Source organism: Thalassophryne amazonica, chromosome 6, assembly GCF_902500255.1.
Source record: "Thalassophryne amazonica chromosome 6, fThaAma1.1, whole genome shotgun sequence".
NCBI classification, from domain to species: Eukaryota; Metazoa; Chordata; class Actinopteri; order Batrachoidiformes; family Batrachoididae; genus Thalassophryne; species Thalassophryne amazonica.
Window position 1 is genome coordinate 70,415,150 of NC_047108.1, and position 18,041 is coordinate 70,433,190.

Genomic DNA, 18,041 nt, shown 5'->3' on the forward strand with positions numbered 1-18,041 from the left:
GCAAAAAACGGCTTCAAAACTGTACCTTTAATCTAGGGGTGTTGTGGGGGGGGCACATCCTTGCCCCACCCCCCCCATTCCATCTAGATTCGCCCCTGCTTTGGCGTTTGAGCACAAAGAATGGATAACATTTATTTATACAGAAAACAGGACCAGATTTACAGGTAAGAAAGTTTTATTGCGTTTTCACATCATGTGGTCCTCAGAAAGAGAGTTTAGGTGCATTTGAGTGGAAAATAGTGTTAGTTGTTGATGCGTCGCGGAGGATCAGCTGTTTTTAACGAGACGATACAGAGCGGCTCAGCTCAGAATTCTAAATAAAGTAGGGGAAAAAGTATAAAAATGTCTTTGTAAAGTTCAGTGCAGGTGTGCTGATCACCGCGCTTTAAGAGGAGACGACGAGTCGAGCAGCTGCAAAAAAACGCGGATGAAAAGCTCACAGTTCACTTAAAGTGGGCAGTTCAGTCGAACCCCGACCTCCTGCCCACAGACCAAGTTTAATGCTGCTATCGACCCACAATGAAAAATAATAGTAACGCACAGTGACATGGAGAAGTAACTTTAATCTGATTACTGATTTGGAAAGATTAACGCGTTAGATTACTCGTTACTAAAAAAAAAGTGGTCAGATTAGTAACGCGTTACCGGCATCACTGGTCAGCAGCATCTCACACAGAGAGAAAGAGAGAAGAATCAATCGGCTGGAAATAACAGCACCTAAGGCATTAGTTCAACAGCAGTAAATCAACAGAGATTGCCGGCAGCTGGCTCTACTAACAGACCCAGAATTTTGATATTGTGAGGCTGAGACCTGTTCCATTGTTAATAATATATAAAAGGAGAGAAAGCATAATTCCATACTACACAGGTATACTAACCATATGAGAGCAAATAGATGAGTCTTTAATCTGGACTTCAATGACTTCACAGAATCCGACTGCATTGTCTCTGGAGGCAGATTGTTCCACAGGACAGGTACACAATAAAAGAAGGCTCTGTGGCCTGCTGACTTCTTTTTAACCTTAGAGAGACATAGGAATGCAATAACAAATTAACTGAAGTTGACCACACAAAACATTAAATATCTTGGGTTCATGCTGTCGGCAATGAAATAAAAAAGTAAATGTAAGAATCCTTGCAATTCTTAAAAATTTGACTTTGTTATACTCGCTTACTCGCTCATCTTCAACCGCTTACTCCACTTAAGGGTCACAGGGGGTTGGAGCCTATCCCAAAAGCACACAGGGTAAGAAGCACACAGAGCAAAAATAGAAGTAAAAACAATTTGCAAAATGTAAATGCAAATATAAATACCAGAAATACTGCTCGCTACTGGCTTACTGACTACGACTGTTCCTCTCCTTCCTGTCCTCTGTCTTCCTGTTACTCCTCCTCCCCCTAAGTGAGAAGTTGTACAGTCTGATGGGGTATGTTTGTATGTCAACAAACAATACTGCACCTCTGTGACTGTCAGAGAGAAAATCTGCACACCAGATGTTGAACTTTTATCTGTGTCATTGCATCCTTTTTATCTGGCTCATGAATTCCCACAACTTTTTATAACAGTACTATACATTCACCCAAAGGCAAATGCTGCCTGTGCTTCTAGTACTGTTTTTAATGTTGTTCAAAAATTGCAGTCCATTTCACCTGATGCCCCGAATTTTATTTTGGGAGATTTTAATCAAGTCTCCTTGGAAAAAACCCTAACAAACTTCTATCAATATGTTACCTGCCCAACCAGGCGTGGCAAGATTTTGGATTTATGTTATGGGTCAATTAAAGACGCTTTTAAATCACTCCCTCTTCCTCCGTTGGGTTTTGCAGATCATAATTGTATGCATCTTCTGCCAACCTACAAGACTGTTTTAAAGAGGGGAAAAGTACAAACCAAGGAGGTTAAAGTTTGGACTGCTGATTCTGAGCATTGTTTGCAGGAATGTTTTGACTGTACTGACTGGGACATGTTTAAGCAGTCCTCTGATAACCTGGATGAACTCACTGATGTTATATGTTCTTATGTCACTTTTTGTAGAGACATGATTGTTCCCTGTAAGAAAGTTAAAATTTATCCTAATAATAGACCATGGGTCACTAAATCAGTGAAATCTTGTATAAAGAAAAAGAAGGAGGTCTTCAAAAAGGGAGTAGACTCGGACCTTCTTTTAGTTACCAAAGAGCTTAAAATAGAGATTCTTAAAGCAAAACAGACCTATAAGTCTGAGTTGGAGAAGAGGATGGCTGCTCATAATCTTGGTTCAGCTTGGTCTAGTATGAAGGCCATTGCAGGCCTCCAAAATATTGAAAGCAGCACAAATATTACTTTAAATGGCTTCAACTCAGATATTGAACTAGCTAATGCTCTTAATTGTTTTTTTTTTTTAAATCGTTTTAACATATCTGATTTTAGTAAGGAAACTCAGGAACTTGGTCTCAGGCTCCGTGACTCTCAACACTTCTCCCTTCACCAATGGGATATAGAAAAAACTTTTCTTAGCACAAAGGTAAATAAGAGTCATGGTCCAGATAATATCTGTGGCCATTTACTTAAATCTTGTGCAAAAGAGCTGAGTCCAGTTTTTTATTATATTTTTAACTGGTCCTTGGAAACACAGCATGTCCCCAAAGTGTGGAAAGATGCTGTTGTGGTCCCAGTTCCTAAATCTAGTAATCCTACATCCTTGAATGATTTTAGGCCTGTTGCTCTAACATCAATTTTGATGAAGATTTTTGAGAAATTGGTACGGTCGGTAATGCTAAAAAATACTATGCATGCACTCGATCCGTTACAATTTGCTTACAGGCCTAATAGAGGAGTGGAGGACGCCACACTCACTTTGCTTAATCTGCTTCTCAGGCATTTGGAGGGCAGCGGGTGTCATGCCCGGCTTTTATTTGTTGACTTCTCTTCAGCTTTTAATACAATTCAACCCTGTATTTTAACCCAAAGGCTTTTAGAACATTTTAAATTAAGTAATAATCTCATGGGTTGGATTTTAGACTTTTTAACAAACAGAACACAGAAAGTTAGAGTGAACAGGATTTTATCAAACGCAGTGTGTTCTTCTACTGGCTCGCCACAAGGGTGTGTGCTCTCACCTCTGTTATTTATTCTCTATACCAGTATGTGTCAGAGCACTTTTAAAAACAGGTTTATTTTAAAATACGCGGATGATACAGTGATTGTCAGTCTGCTGCGGGATAACGAGAGTAGCCACGGTCCTGTAGTCGACCATTTTGTTAAATGGTGTGAGGCCTCATATCTTCAGATTAATATATCTAAAACTAAAGATATGGTCATTGATTTTAGGAAGAATGGTAGCACACCTGGCAACACAACAATGAATGGTCAAGCAGTTGGAATTGTGAAAACTTATAAATACCTTGGGACTATTATTGATGACTCGCTGAAGTTTGAGGCAAACTGTGAGGCGGTGTGTAGGAAGGGACATCAGCGCTTGTTCTGTCTCCTGGAAACTGTCGTATTTTCACATTGGCCGAACCATGTTAACACTATTTTATCGTGCTTTTATTGAATCTGTTTTAGCTTTTTCTTTGGTGGCATGGTTTGGCAGTTTGACACTGAAGGATAGGAACAGACTGAGTCAGATCATTAAATGGTCCAGTCGGCAGCTGAGTTTAGAGTCCCTGTACACTAAACAATTACAGCAGATAACCAACTGCATTACAGTTGATGACTCCCACCCCCTGGCTAATGAATTTCAGCTTTTACCTTCTGGCCGTAGGTTTAGAGTCCCAAGGTGTAGAACAAAACGCTACAGGAGTAGTTTTGTCCCAGCAGCAATTGTGCAACTGAACAAATCTTAGTAGGTTTGTATATGGTTATATTTAGATATTTATATACTTATTTATTTATTTGCCCTTTGCACACTAGTTTTAAGCTGACCATCTTTTTAGTGGTTTTAAGGTTGTGAGTCCTTGGTGGTGTTTGTTAACTTGTTTTGTGTATGTTCTTTGTTAGTATTTTTAGTGTTTTTTTATTGTTGTTGTTGTGTTGACTAACATGGACACCTTTTTTCTGTTTTCTGTTTGCTGCAAGCCAAATCTACCTACGGGTACAAATAAAGTTACCTGAACCTGAACCTGATGGTCTGAGGGACAAAGGAGCTTTTCAGTCTCTTGGTCCTGCACTTGGGAAGGAGCAGTCTGTGGGTGAAGAGGGTCCTCTGGTTGCTGATGACGGTGTGCAGAGGGTGACTGGCATTGTCCATAATGTCCAGCAGTTTGTCCAGTGTGCTCTTCTCTGCCACCGTCACTAGAGAGTTCAGCTTCATGCCAGCCACAGAGCCAGCTTGCCTGATCAATTTGTCCACCCTGGATGTGCTGCCCACCCAGCACACCACGGTGTAAAAGATGACGCGGCTACTACGGATTGGTAGAACATCCACAGGAGTTTGCTGCAGATATTAAACAACTGCAACCTCCTCAGAAAGTACAGCCTGCTCTGTCCCTTCCTGGTGGTTGGTGTTGGTTGTCCAGTCCAGTTTGCTGTCCAACCACAACCTGAGGCACTTGTAGGAATCCACAGCCTCCACCTTAGTTCCCTCGTGAGGCAGAGTACATCCTGGGCAAGACACCAGTCTGTCACACCACATACAAACAGAGCCACACCCACACACACACCTACGGACAATTTAAAGTGTCCAATTCACTTAACCTGCATGTCTTTGGATGTGAGAGGAAGCCGGAGCACCAAGAGAGAACCCACGCAAACAAGGAGAGAACATGCAAACTCCACACAGAAAGGCCACAGGTGGGAATCAATCCCATGACCTTCTTGCTGTGAGGCAACAGTGCTAACCACTAATCCACCGTGCTACCTGCTTTTTCTATACTATCACAGATTTTTCTGATTTGTAGCTTTACAGTCATGGATTCACTGACTGTCTTTAGACAGAGAGACAAGAATGTCACTGCAAAGATAAGTGGATGTTCCAACAAGTTTATTAGGTGCTCTTTTAACTTGTTGTTACAAGATGATAGCAAATATTGGTTTCAACTTATTGCCTACACAAGCTGGCTGGGATGGATTTACTCACTCGTCTATTTTTCTCACAAAGGAACAGCGAGAAGCGGCGCTGTTCAATATTTCACTTAATTTCCAACAGATTAACATGAAAACTCATGTGTTCCAGAGAAACATGCACGTGGGGCAGGTGTGTGTGCCCTTCTAGTTTCCACTTACGACTAGTGCAGCAGATAAGTGAAACAATCATGCAAATGGTGATAAAAGCATCAAATTCGGCAGAAATACTCCTTAGACACTCCTCTTTTGAAAAAACCGATTGGCCACTTGAATTTTCAAACGGTGGTCAGGTAGGGGTCAATTGAAGTATTACACAGAGGTCAAACTTAAAAGATGCTCCAATCATATTGAAAAATATTCCACATTATTTGCCTGATCATAAAGATTCCAAAAAGGTATAGTTTGGACTATCTATGACTGAATTCTATGGAGTTACGGGATAAAAACAGCAACAATGGTGACAAAGGTAAGTGTCATTTTGTACAGGGGTCAAAAGTTAAAGTTGCTCCAATTTTTGTAAAAAGTGATGCAAATTATTGGTTGAGCTAATAGGATTAATAAATGGAATAGTGTTGACAGTGTTGAATGCTTGGTCTCCAAAGTAAAGGTCAAATAAGGTCTACGTCTATTGGATTCTATGACGTAACATATGTTACCCTGTAACGTGATAAGTAAGGATGATACATGGTCCAAACTATTCCTCTTTAAAACCGTGTTAACTCAACTAGCAATTTCCATCACGTTTTACCAAAATTGGAGCAACATTAACTTTTGACCCCTGTGCAAAATGAAACTGACCTTTGTCACCATTCTTGCTGTTTTTAACTCCGTAACTCCATAGAATTCAGTCACAGATTGTTCAAACTATACCTTTTTGGAATCTTTATGATCAGGCAAATAATGTGGAATATTTTTCAATATGATTGGAGCATCTTTAAATTTTGACCTCTGTGTAATACTTCAATTGATCCCTACCTGACCACCGATTGAAAATTCAAGTGGCCAATCAGTTTTTTAAAAGAGGATTGTATGAGGAGTATTTCTGCCGAATTTGATGCTTTTATCACCATTTGGATGATTCCCCTCTAAATATTCTCTTATCCGCTGCATTAGACCGGGTAAGCGTCAACCTGTCGTACCGCTCCCTGTCGCTAGGGGGAGCCACAGCGCCAGGAATCAGCAGCTCCCATCGACGCCCCAGTGACGGACTGCCAACACACGTAACCTGACAAACCAACTCAAGTCATCAACAAACAACAGGCGGATGTGTCGGCGTTTCCTCGAGCCAGCGCTGCGCCGCGCCGGAGGACTCGTGTGAAGACGCTCCGTCACTTTGTTTTGTGTCCCTCAAAGAAAGTTGGGAGAGTGCGCGCGCGCCGTGGAATGTGTGTGATCCGCCGCCGAGGAAGAAGGTAGGAGGACCGAGTTCTTCAAATCATCTGCTGCGCTGATGAATTAGACAGAAAACAGCGTCTGTGTGTGTGTGTGTGTGTGTGTGTGTGTGTGTGTGTGTGTGTGTGGGGTGTGGGGGGGGGGGGGGACTGAGTCACGATGGGAACACGTCAGGGCAGGAGGTAATTACACAGTGTTTGAGGACGGAGAAGTCTGCCAACACACACACACACACACACACACACACACACTGGAAACACAGCCATCACTGTCTGTGCCTCCGACACCTCACTCACTCACTCGCTCACTCACTGACTTTGTCTGTCTGTCTGTCCTGTATGCGTGACAGGCAGCTTAAAGTTTTTAACTATTAGTTTCCACTTTGGATTGGATCCCGAAGTGCTTTTTCCATTTACTTTTTTTTAATGCCATGCCAGAAATAAAGGGGAAAAACGTGTATTTTCCTCTCATTCCAGAGAGATGGATTCCGATGAAATGTTTTCTTCATCCTGCAGTCTACAAACCAATGATATTTAGTAAACTAGAAGGCACTCAGAGCGCGTACCTCTGCCAAAGCCATTTACTGGATTCATCCTGGATTCAAAATATGTTACAGATCCGATTCAAAATAAAATCCTTCATGTTCTTGGACATTAGTCCATCTGCTCACCAGATTTCATCAATGTCCGCAAACAACTTTTTGTGTTAAATGTTGCTGTGTGCCAAACATTCTGTTGGATCTCAGTTCCAGAATATTTTCCCGATCATCTCCAAAATCGAATCACTTAGTTTCCAGAACATTTTCTATCTGCTCAGCAAATTTCACTGAAATCTGTTAGTTACGTTTTGAGTTATCCTGCTAAAAACAGATAAATGCTAGTGAAACCATTACCTCCTTTTTGGAGATAAACACAGCATCAAATTGAGCAAGTTTATAACAGAGGGGCACTCAGTAGAGGACACCAGAGCCTTAAGTCATATTCATAGCTGTGTTGCTTGCAATATGTGAACTGGAACAAATGCAGCGCTGTGAGGTGGGGCATAGAGCATCCGGGTTGTCCGTCCGTCCGTCCTTCCTTCCGTCTGTCTGTCTGTCCGTCCATCCATCTGTCCAGCCGCAATTTGTTCGCCGCAACGTAGTTCGGCACCTGTTGCTTGCAAAAACTTCATATTTGATGGGTACATGCCTTGGATGAGTACTTTGCATGGGTTTGAAGGCCGGTGACCTTGACCTACTTTCCAAGGTCACCAATGGTCACAACTGTCAAATCCTTTGCCGCAACATAGCTCAGCACCTGTTGCTCACAGAAACTTCATATTTGATGGGTACATGCCTTGGAGGAGTACTTCACATGGGCTCGAAGGTCGGTGGCCTTGACCTACTTTTCAAGGTCACCAATGGTCACAAATGTCAAATCCTTCGCCTGAAATTTGTTCGCCACAATGTACCTCGGCACCTATTGCTTGCAAAAACTTCATATTTGATGGGTACCTGCCTTGGAGGAGTACTTCGCATGGGTTCGAAGGCCGGTGACCTTGACCTAGTTTCAGAAAAATTACCAATAGTTGCATTTGTTCAAAGGCTACTGACTTTTTATGGTTACTGTTGGCCATATCCTCTAAATAAATATAATGCCAATCTCCAGTTTTTCCATTGTGTATCCCTGTTTACATCAAACACATGTACATATTACTGCACTTTACATGGAAAATAGTACTGCGCGCGGGGCATTTTGTGACGAATGTCTGTAGTTTATTGCAATCCTGTAACTATCTGTCACTTCTGAAAGGGAGCTGCATGCTTCTGATGTTGGAACAAGGCTGTAGGGCCTTGTCCACATAAAACAGAACTTTTCCTAAGTAAGTAAGTCCCTTTGGCTGCCTCCTTGTTTTCACTCGGGGTCGCCACAGCAGAGCCAAGGTGGATCTGCATGTTGTTTTGGCACAAGTTTTATGCTGGATGCCCTTCCTGATGCAACTCCACATTACATGGAGAAATGTGGCAGGGGTTGGGGTTTGAACCAGGAACCTTCCGCACTGAAACCAAGCGCACAAACCATTTAACCACCACTCCTGTGGAAATGAACTTTCCACAGTCTTTTCTTTGTTGTTTTCAAAAAGTGTTCCAAAAATACCGCACCGTTTCAAGAAATATCTCCGTCCACACAAAAACACTCAAACCACCTGAAAATGCTGTAGTACATATGCCAGGCCTGTATGTGGCAGTGTAATGCTTCCACAAGAAAACGGAGAAGAAGATGTGGAGCATGCGCATAACAGGTGTAAGGAGCTAATCAGTGTAACAGCAATATTTAAAGGACATGTCACACAGAAATCATAACAACTTAGATTTAGGTTTTTAGTTAGGGATGCACCGATCCACAATTTTTCACTTCCGAGCCAATCCCGACACCCGAATTTGGATATCTGCTGATACCGATACTTTTCCGATCCAATACCAGAGCTCTGTTTGCTTTAATATTATCATTATCATTATTGTTGATTTTATATGAGGATTTTCTTAAAAACAGAGACCTGAAAGTTGAGCTACAATTTGCCAGAAGGTGCATCTAAGATGAAAGCCTAGATTTAATGTTGTGGTGAAAGAATGAAGTACTTTTATTTTTTATAGACTTTTATAGCCTTATTTTTATAGACTTCAAGAGAAAAGACAGCACTGTGAATGTCTGTCTCTCTGCCTGTCTCTCTCTCTCTGTCTGTCTCTCCCTCTCTGTCTGTCTACCTGTCTCTCTCTTTTTCTGCCTGTCTGTCTCCCTCTCTGTCTCTCTCTCTTTCTCGCTCGCTTTCTCTCTCTCTCTCTCTCTCTCTTTCTTTCTCGCTGTTTTCGTGTTGCGCAGACTTCGAACTTTTGGGAAACACAAAGCCTTTCAACTGTAAAATAAATGTATCATCATCAACGCTCAAGCGCAGGATTTTAATGGAGATGTTTTCCCTTTCAGCGGACAGAATCTCTGTTCGCTGTCCTCAGCTGCATGCTGAGCTGGCGTTTTACAGCCTCGGGACAGTGACGCGGTTAACTTTTTAGCACACTTTTTCAGCAACAATTCAGTTAATTTTTCAGAACATCCGTGCTTGACGAACAGGCAGTTTGAACCAGAGACCCGGGCAGACATTTTTCGCTAACCATAGCTAGAACACTGCGGAAGAGAGCTCTCTTAAATAGCCCGGCTTCAGAAAACCTCCCCTCCTCCCGCTCGGCAGCAAACAAGCAGAGAGCAAACAGCAGTTGAGAGGATTTACAGTAGCTCTTCTCTGGTATTGGAAAATGCCGTGGGTCGGATCGGTATTTTCTGATATGTGAATTACATTGGTATCGAAACCCGATACAGAGCTGGGATCGGATCGGTCCCATCCCTATTTTTAGTAACCATCCGATGATACATCGAGCTTATTTTGTGTGCTTCCGTGACCAGTCTCAAGTATACGGCATTCGCAACAAACAGCTACGGAGACTTCCAAAAACAAAGTACTCATGAGCACTTGTTGTTCTGAGTGTTTCCGACAGCATTTACATAGCTTTGAGGAAACATCCAACTCCGTGCTTGAATGGAATGTAGCTGCTAACATTAAGAATGGAGCCGCAGATTAATTGCAAAGTTTTCATAAGTGTGATTTCATGTTATGATGACTCGTTTTTCAGAGATAACTGTTAATTTTGATGCAGTCATAGTAAAAGAAGATGCCACTCTCCACTGTGATAAAACTTAATGCTCGTGTACATCCATAATCATGAACGCAGCCTGTTAAAAACAGTCTCTGGTAGAGGCTCAGCTTTGTGCATGTGTATAAGTGTTCTCATCGATATAAATGTGAAAAATGTAAGAAATACATCTGTGTGATCAGGCAGCCTGAAAAACAGTGGAGAGGTCTGCATGCATGTTCATGGTGGGAGCTATAACAGTGGGAGCTGCTCCGGTAGCAGTAGACTCTGCACACATCAAGATCCAAAATCTGACAGACTCTCTCAAAGCAAAATAAAATGAACAAATTCTGCCAGCTCCACTGAGGAGAACAAAATACAAAAGGAAAAAAAATAAACAGGGCACTCATGCACCTGTAGAATGATTTCCAAGATTTAATATGTAAAGTCCACACCATCAAAGAATTTGTCATGCACAGTTGCCAGTCAAAGAACAATGTCCAGGTCCACGCCATCAAAGCGGTCCCAGCTGGCATAATCACCCACAGGTGGTATGCATATTCTGTATAGCGGACATAGGGTGAGAGGCAAGCTACACCCAGGACAGGACACCAGTTTTTTTGCATGCCGGTTTAGGGTTTAAGTTTTCCTGAAATGCAAAAAAGTTTTGACATTTGAACAATATTTCTGCTTCCAGACTACCGCTTTGCACACTTCTGAAAGACTTGCACAGTAGCAGAATTTGCAACACAATATCGGGTGACCAGACCTACATCAGCACTGGCCTGCAGGCAAATCAGGACTATTTTGGAGAGCCTGGCCTGTGTCACTTGAGGGCCAAACCCTAGCAATATAGGCCTGGTTCAGTCATAGGCCCAGTCTTGTAGACCTGGTTCACCTGTCACATTCATGTACGCCTGGTTCACCTGTCACATTCATGTACGCCTGGTTCACCTGTCACGGCCATGTACGCCTGGTTCACCTGTCACGGCCATGTACGCCTGGTTCACCTGTCACGGCCATGTACGCCTGGTTCACCTGTCACGGCCATGTACGCCTGGTTCACGTGTCACTGTTCACGGTCATGTTCACCTGTCAGTGTGTAAGCCAGATTACTTGCAGGACTGGTCACCAGGTTTCTCTGCACAAATTTCCATTTACACACACCTCTGACAAACCGGAATTATTTGTTCCATCATAGACAAATGTGATTGATGCCGCTATTGTTTACTCTCTGCTTTTCAGGTTAACACTAACTGGTATGCAAAACATTCCTGACATCATCGTGCTGGAACAGACGTTCATTTTGTCAGTTGTTGGTGTCAACTATTTGTGTGTTGTAATTACATTTATTTATGTTTGTTGGAAATGAGAGTGGTCCCGGGTTGTATTTTATCTCTGAAGCATGAAGCTAGTCAAAGATAAAAGAAAAAGCTCACAGTCCTGACGTCGTCACGATCAATCCTATTTATTTTTAAAGCATCGTTGTGCAGTGAAGCCATAGATTATTGATGGTTTTCTGATTAAGTACATTCCATTTATTCATTTTTGCAACTTTATTCACTTTTATCTTGATTTGAACCTGATAGGACTTGCATATTCAGAATGTTTAGATAACTGATGTCTATGAGGACTACAAGACGGTATTGCTGGCAGCAGGAGTGGAGTCTTGCACTAATAAAAATAAATAAATTACAATCAACAGTGTACTAATTTAGCTCTTTTTGTAAAAGGGGAAAAAAACGTCCTTAGATTATCTTCTGCTTCACTAATCACCTTTTCACAGACCACCACTATCTTGGTGTGATTAAAGCTATTCATTATGAATCAACAGAGTATTGGTCCATTTTCAGTTAACCTTAAATATTTGTCAAATATAACTCATACTGGTTCCTCAAGACATGAACAACAAACCAATTTACTGTCACAGCTTGTCCTTAAAGACACTCTAATCAATTCTTCCAACATTCATATAAATATGTTCATGAAAGCAGTAAGTCAGAGTAATTTTAAAAGAAAAAACTTTTTTTTTTTGTAATTTTAAAAATTGAGTCAATAGATTACATGACATAGACCAGCATAACTAGTAAAGCTAAGCCTTACCAAAACATTGTCGATTTTGTCTTTCATTGTGACTCCGACTTAGTTGTTGACGGATTTATTGCTAACTGTTTGGAAATTGTTAATAAACAGTTGCATTTCTTCTCCTGAAAAGTGTTTATTGATTACTATCATAGTTATCCATGTTGACTGTTGGTTTGGACCCACATGTAGTGGTTGTTAGGGAGATCATCATGGCTATCCCTGCACTGCATTTAATCTCAAATCATTTACTATGTTTTATGCAATGAACAATATGTTTACTTGAAACGCTATGCTGAGGTATATTTTCACTTGTTTGATGGTTGTGTTAGCTGTTTCCCAATTAGCAGTAACATGGAGGCTTGGGGAGTAACGGAATACATGTAACAGCGTTACGTAATTAGGATACAAAAAAGGTAACTGTATTCCGCTACAGTTACAGAAAAAAAGACGTATTCAGATTACAGGTATATTTAGTAAAAATTATGATATTATCTGTATGTATATATATATATATATATATATATATATATTCTTTGAAACGAAAACGTCCCTTCATGGACAGCGACATGATGTCTCCTAATCGGGCAAAAATATTGATGAAGTACCTGGATGTTAATGCATTTTCAATGGAGATCCGCGACTGAACACACTCAGAAAATGCTCGCAAAATACGTGTTAAAATGCCATTGTGACCTGGATATTGAGCCAGTAAAATTAAATTACATTAAATTATGTCAAGTATTAAACTTACTCGGACACACACACATTCCCAAATATTAGTGTTGAAAGTGACACGGATCTGCGCTGTTCAAGCTGCTGAGCTGAGGCGTCCTGCTGCAGCTGCTGCTGTGTTCAACGCAGCGCGGCTCCTAAAACCATTACAGTACATTTATATATATATTATATTTTTACACAATTATCCTTTATTGACCGAGTTTCATTCATGAAGTCAGTGGTGTGGGTACACATCTCTATGTGTGGGTTTGACGGTGAGCGGCACAGTGCGGGTCATTATAATCTCATTATTTTAAGGTGCAAATTAAAAAAAATCCCCAGTCTTGTCGAACAATTTTAATCACTAATGACAAGTATTTTAACTAGACATTGGTCTAGCAGTGGAAAATATCAACTAGACATAAGTGAAGAGTTAATGGTCCGTGTCATCGGGCGACACAGGTACGGCAGGAGACATACAGCTGTTTATCATCCAAATATCACGGACAAAATGACAAGAATAACCAAAACCACTTACTTATGGAAGGAAATATTGTCTCCCTTGTTCCTCCATTTGTGGCTTTGCCAACATGTGCAGCTTTCCGGCATATTCCACCTGTCTCTTGAACTTCTATGCACGCAAATCACTAACTTGCCCGGAATTAAAATGGCGACCACGCCTCCTTACTGACAGTATTTACTTAATGGTTTTCATTATGCTGTTGTTCTTATTTTGAAAATTCAATAAGTGGACTGATATGCTAAACATGGTGCGAATTTACTGAACAAGTAGTAGACTTTTTTTGTTTTGTATATTGTTCTGTAAGCCACTTTTAATTACAAATTCATCCGCACACGCCTGAGTTTTCATTATCCTTCATTTGTTTGGCATTTTTTGTTGAAAATTTAGCAGGTGAACACTGGGTGTGTTTTAAACAATATTGTGGGTGCTCTTAATTCATAATGTGAAGTAAAACAAAGCATGCCATATAGTACAGTAATAAACTGTACTATGTAGTCTAGACTATTTATATTTAGTTTCTTTTGTCTGTATTAGCATATTTGATATTGGAGTAATCCAGAAGTAATTGAAAGTAATCAAATTACATTACTTTAATATTATGGTACTTGGATTACGTCCCAACCCTGGTAACATGTAAGCCTCGCTTTATTAAAGAGGCCACACACAATGGATTGTAAACAGCTACTATTCAAATGTGGCCGCTGCTGCTTAGTCTTTGCATTAGTTGAAGATGCTATAAGTAGGGGTAGAACAATAAACCATGGCACTGAAAAACCTTACTATTATATATGTACCAAACTGTAGACTGTTTTGTTCAAAAAAGGTGACTTTGATTTTTATTGTCATGTTCAGATGTTTGTTTTTAATGTCATTACATAAAATGTAACCAAAAACATCAGTGAGAATGTAGAAACTGTGACTCCTGACTCTAGTTGTTGAACATTCATCAGCCCACATGTGAATTGAAGACACAAAGTATTGTAATCTGTCCTCCTGTGTGTGTGTGTGTGTGTGTGTGTGTGTGTGTGTGTGTGTGTGTGTGTGTGTGTGTGTGTGTGTGTGTGTGTGTGTGTGTGTGTGTGTGTGTGTGTGTGTGTGTGTGTGTGTGTGTGTGTGCATCTCTGTCTGTCTGTCTGTGTGAACATAACTTTAACAAAAGAAAAGAAAAAAGGTTGGACTGATTTTCACCAAACTTAGTGGGAATATTGCTTGGGCAGATACAGTAGCTCAAGATAATTAACTTTTGGAGAGGATCAGACAAAGGTGACAGTCAACAAAAACATGTTGTGAAAAACATGGTATGTCTTTGAAATCAATAGAGTTAGAGAGTTGATCTTCTAAAGTTTATATTGATGAGCAAAAATATTTGTGATTGATGGGTATTAGTGGTGTCTTGGTGGTCACAAGGAAGCCGTAAAAGAAAGTCATGTTTGTTAAGAATACACTGTTTTCAATATCTCCTTGAGGTGACCATTTTCCCCCTTGCTTATAGTCAATGAGTCCGGTTTGGGAGTGAGAGAATAATAAACATAGGAAGTTGCGTCACCTTTCAACAAGAAGTTGTGGGATTCTAAGAAACAAATTATCAACACAGTTTTTTCTAATCAAAACACTGTGTACGCTCACTGTGCATTTGCTACTAAACAACTATTGGCCATTGATAAATCCCAGTGTACAGAGTGTGCAGGGTTAACTGAAATAAGCAGGTTCAGAAAATGGATGGATGGATAAATTGTAAACCGTCTTTCAGTTTGGAAAGCATATCCGTCAATATCAGCCACATCCCAATGTGGTGGAACTGTTAGTTCACCAACACAGCTTTTGTTGTTGTTGATGTTGTTATTTGTACATACAGCATCAGAACACAAAAGACCTGCTTCGGTGTAATATCTTATGATTTATCTACCAAAGTGATCAAAGCTGTTGAATGCCATGGTATAAATTCCCAGTGGGGGATGGCAGAAGAGAATGCATCTTTGCCTTATAATGGCAAAACAAACAAACAATCAAACAAAAAACAAAACAAAACAAAAAAAAACAACAGACACATCGGCTTCAATACAATGCAAGAATGGGACTTTTTTTAAATTGTGGGATTAATTTTTTTGATAGCATTCAAAAATACAATGCAATCTGATACAGTTCTTAGTTGAATAGAGACATTGGCTTATTCTAATTTATCATTTAAAATTAAAGGTAACATTGCTTTCTCAAAATTCAATATGTAAGTATCATTTGACCGCCAATACTCAAATCTGTATCACAATATTGATGCATTATATGTTTAATACTGCTTATATCAATTTTATTTAAATGCATACATAAATTGTATTGTCTGGTGTTGGTGTGTAACAGCTGTTTAATAGTTTAGGTATACTGCTTATTGTGTGCTGTATTAGTATTTTCTTTTGCACACTTTCATCTTTTCTTTGCCTTTATCCTATTCTAAATTCTCTGATTTTTAAAGCTGGAAGCCCGAACAAATCCAGTTATGCCATAGCTCAGACACTGCTTAAAAAAAAAGTATTGTTTCACATCCCACTTTACAACCCCAATTCCAATGAAGTTGGGACGTTGTGTAAAATGTAAATAAAAACAGAATACAATGATTTGCAAATCCTCTTCAACCTATATTCAATTGAATACACCACAAAGACAAGATATTTAATGTTCAAACTGATAAACTTTATTGTTTTTTGTGCAAATATTTGCTCATTTTGAAATGGATTCCTGCAACACATTTCAAAAAGCGGGGACAGTGGTATGTTTACCACTGTGTTACATCACCTTTCCTTCTAACAACACTCAGTAAGAGTTTGGGAACTGAGGACACTAATTGTTGAAGCTTTGTAGGTGGAATTCTTTCCCATTCTTGTTTGATGTACGACTTCAGTTGTTCAACAGTCCGGGGTTTCTGTTGTCGTATTTTGCGCTTCATAATGCGCCACACATTTTCAATGGGCGACATGTCTGGACTGCAGGCAGGCTAGTCTAGTACCTGCACTCTTTTACTACAAAGCCACACTGTTGGAACATGTGCAGAATGTGGCTTGGCATTGTCTTGCTGAAATAAACAGTAAAATGAAATTGAAATTAAACTGGATGGCAGCATGTGTTGCTCCGAAGCCTGGATGTACCTTTCAGCATTGATGGTGCCATCACAGATGTGTAAGTTGCCCATGCCATGGGCACTAACACATCCCCATACCATCACAGATTCTGGCTTTTGAACTTAGCGCTGGTAACAGTCTGGATGGTCTTTTTCCTCTTTTGTCTGGAGGACACAACGTCCACGATTTGCAAAAACAATTTGAAATGTGGACTCATCAGACAATAGCACACTTTTCTACTTTGCGTCTGTCCATTTCAAATGAGCTCGGGCCCAGAGAAGGTGGGTATTGATAAGATTTTATCGATATCGATGCCATTATCGATTCTGCTTATCGATCCGATTCCTTATCGATTCCCTTATCAATACCTCGTGAATTTTGTACTAAAAGTAGGCTTTACAGGTTTTCTATGTATTTCCTTGAGTCTTATAGTAAATAAATATGAAATTAGTCACTGTATCCTTGATCTCTGGACATACGAGGTCTATTAGAAAAGAAACCGACAGTTTTATTTTTTTTAAAACTACATGGATTTGAATCACGTGTGATTACGTCAGCCAAGCTTGAACCCTCGTGCGCATGCGTGAGATTTTTCACGCCTGATTGTGACGTCATTCGCCTGTGAGCACGCCTTGTGGAAGGAATGGTCCAGCCCCCTCGTCGGATTTTCATTGTCTGAGAAGTTGCTGAGAGACTGGCGCTGTGCTTGATCAAACTTTTTTCAAGAACTGTGAGGCACATCCGAGTGGAGACCATTCGAGAAATTCAGCTGGTTTTCGGTGTAAATTTTAACGGCTGATGAGAGATTTTGGATTGTTTCTATCGCTGTAAGGACTTCCCATGGAGCGGGACGTCGCGCAGTGCTCCGAGGCGACGTCGTCATCCTGTTTCAAGCTGAAAACCTCCAAATTTAAGCCTCTGTTGACCCAGGACGTCGTGAGAGAACAGAGAAGTTTCAGAAGAGGTCGGAATGAGCAGTTTATCCGTACATTCCACTGTTAAAGGAAATTTTTTTAATGAAAGACGTGCAGACGGATTGGCGCGTCTGCTCGCAGCCGGCGCAGCGCGCCTGCCACAGGAAAAACACCTCCGTGTTGATAACCATTTGTAAAATCCAGGCGGCTTTTGGTGGCTTTCAGTTGAGTGAGTATCTGAGAAATTGTTTAACAGCAGGGCATGTTCCAACTTGTCCTTAAGGCTTCCAACGAATTCTGTGATGCATTGAAATGCCGGCGCGCAGTGAATGCATCAGCCAGCAGCTCGTTTAGCTGCGCCGCTCTGATCACTTCTGCCGTCTTTTATGTTAAAATAATGCTGAATTTATGTGGAGATGATTGTTGTACAAAAGCTTCAGATATTTGTCGATGAGCTAGATGATGACTGGAGTGCAGTTTGAAGCAGAAATGAGGTGTTAATCCGTGAACCGCTTCATGAACCGCGTCATCAGGGGGGACCTATTTTTAGGGAGACCGTTTGGTCGGCGACACCGTTATAGACCTTTGGCATTGA

At 40.7% G+C, this 18,041-nt stretch overlaps 1 protein-coding gene across 1 annotated transcript in view; it reads left to right on the plus strand.

Annotated features, from left to right (window-relative positions):
* The first annotated feature begins 6,306 nt into the window (after nucleotides 1–6,306).
* Nucleotides 6,307–18,041, plus strand: part of rarga (retinoic acid receptor gamma a) — a 147,931-nt gene continuing 136,196 nt past the window's right edge. The window contains exon 1 of the mRNA XM_034172436.1: nucleotides 6,307–6,459. The gene's annotated coding sequence lies outside the window, so the exon portion shown is untranslated. The remainder of the gene's footprint in view (nucleotides 6,460–18,041) is intronic.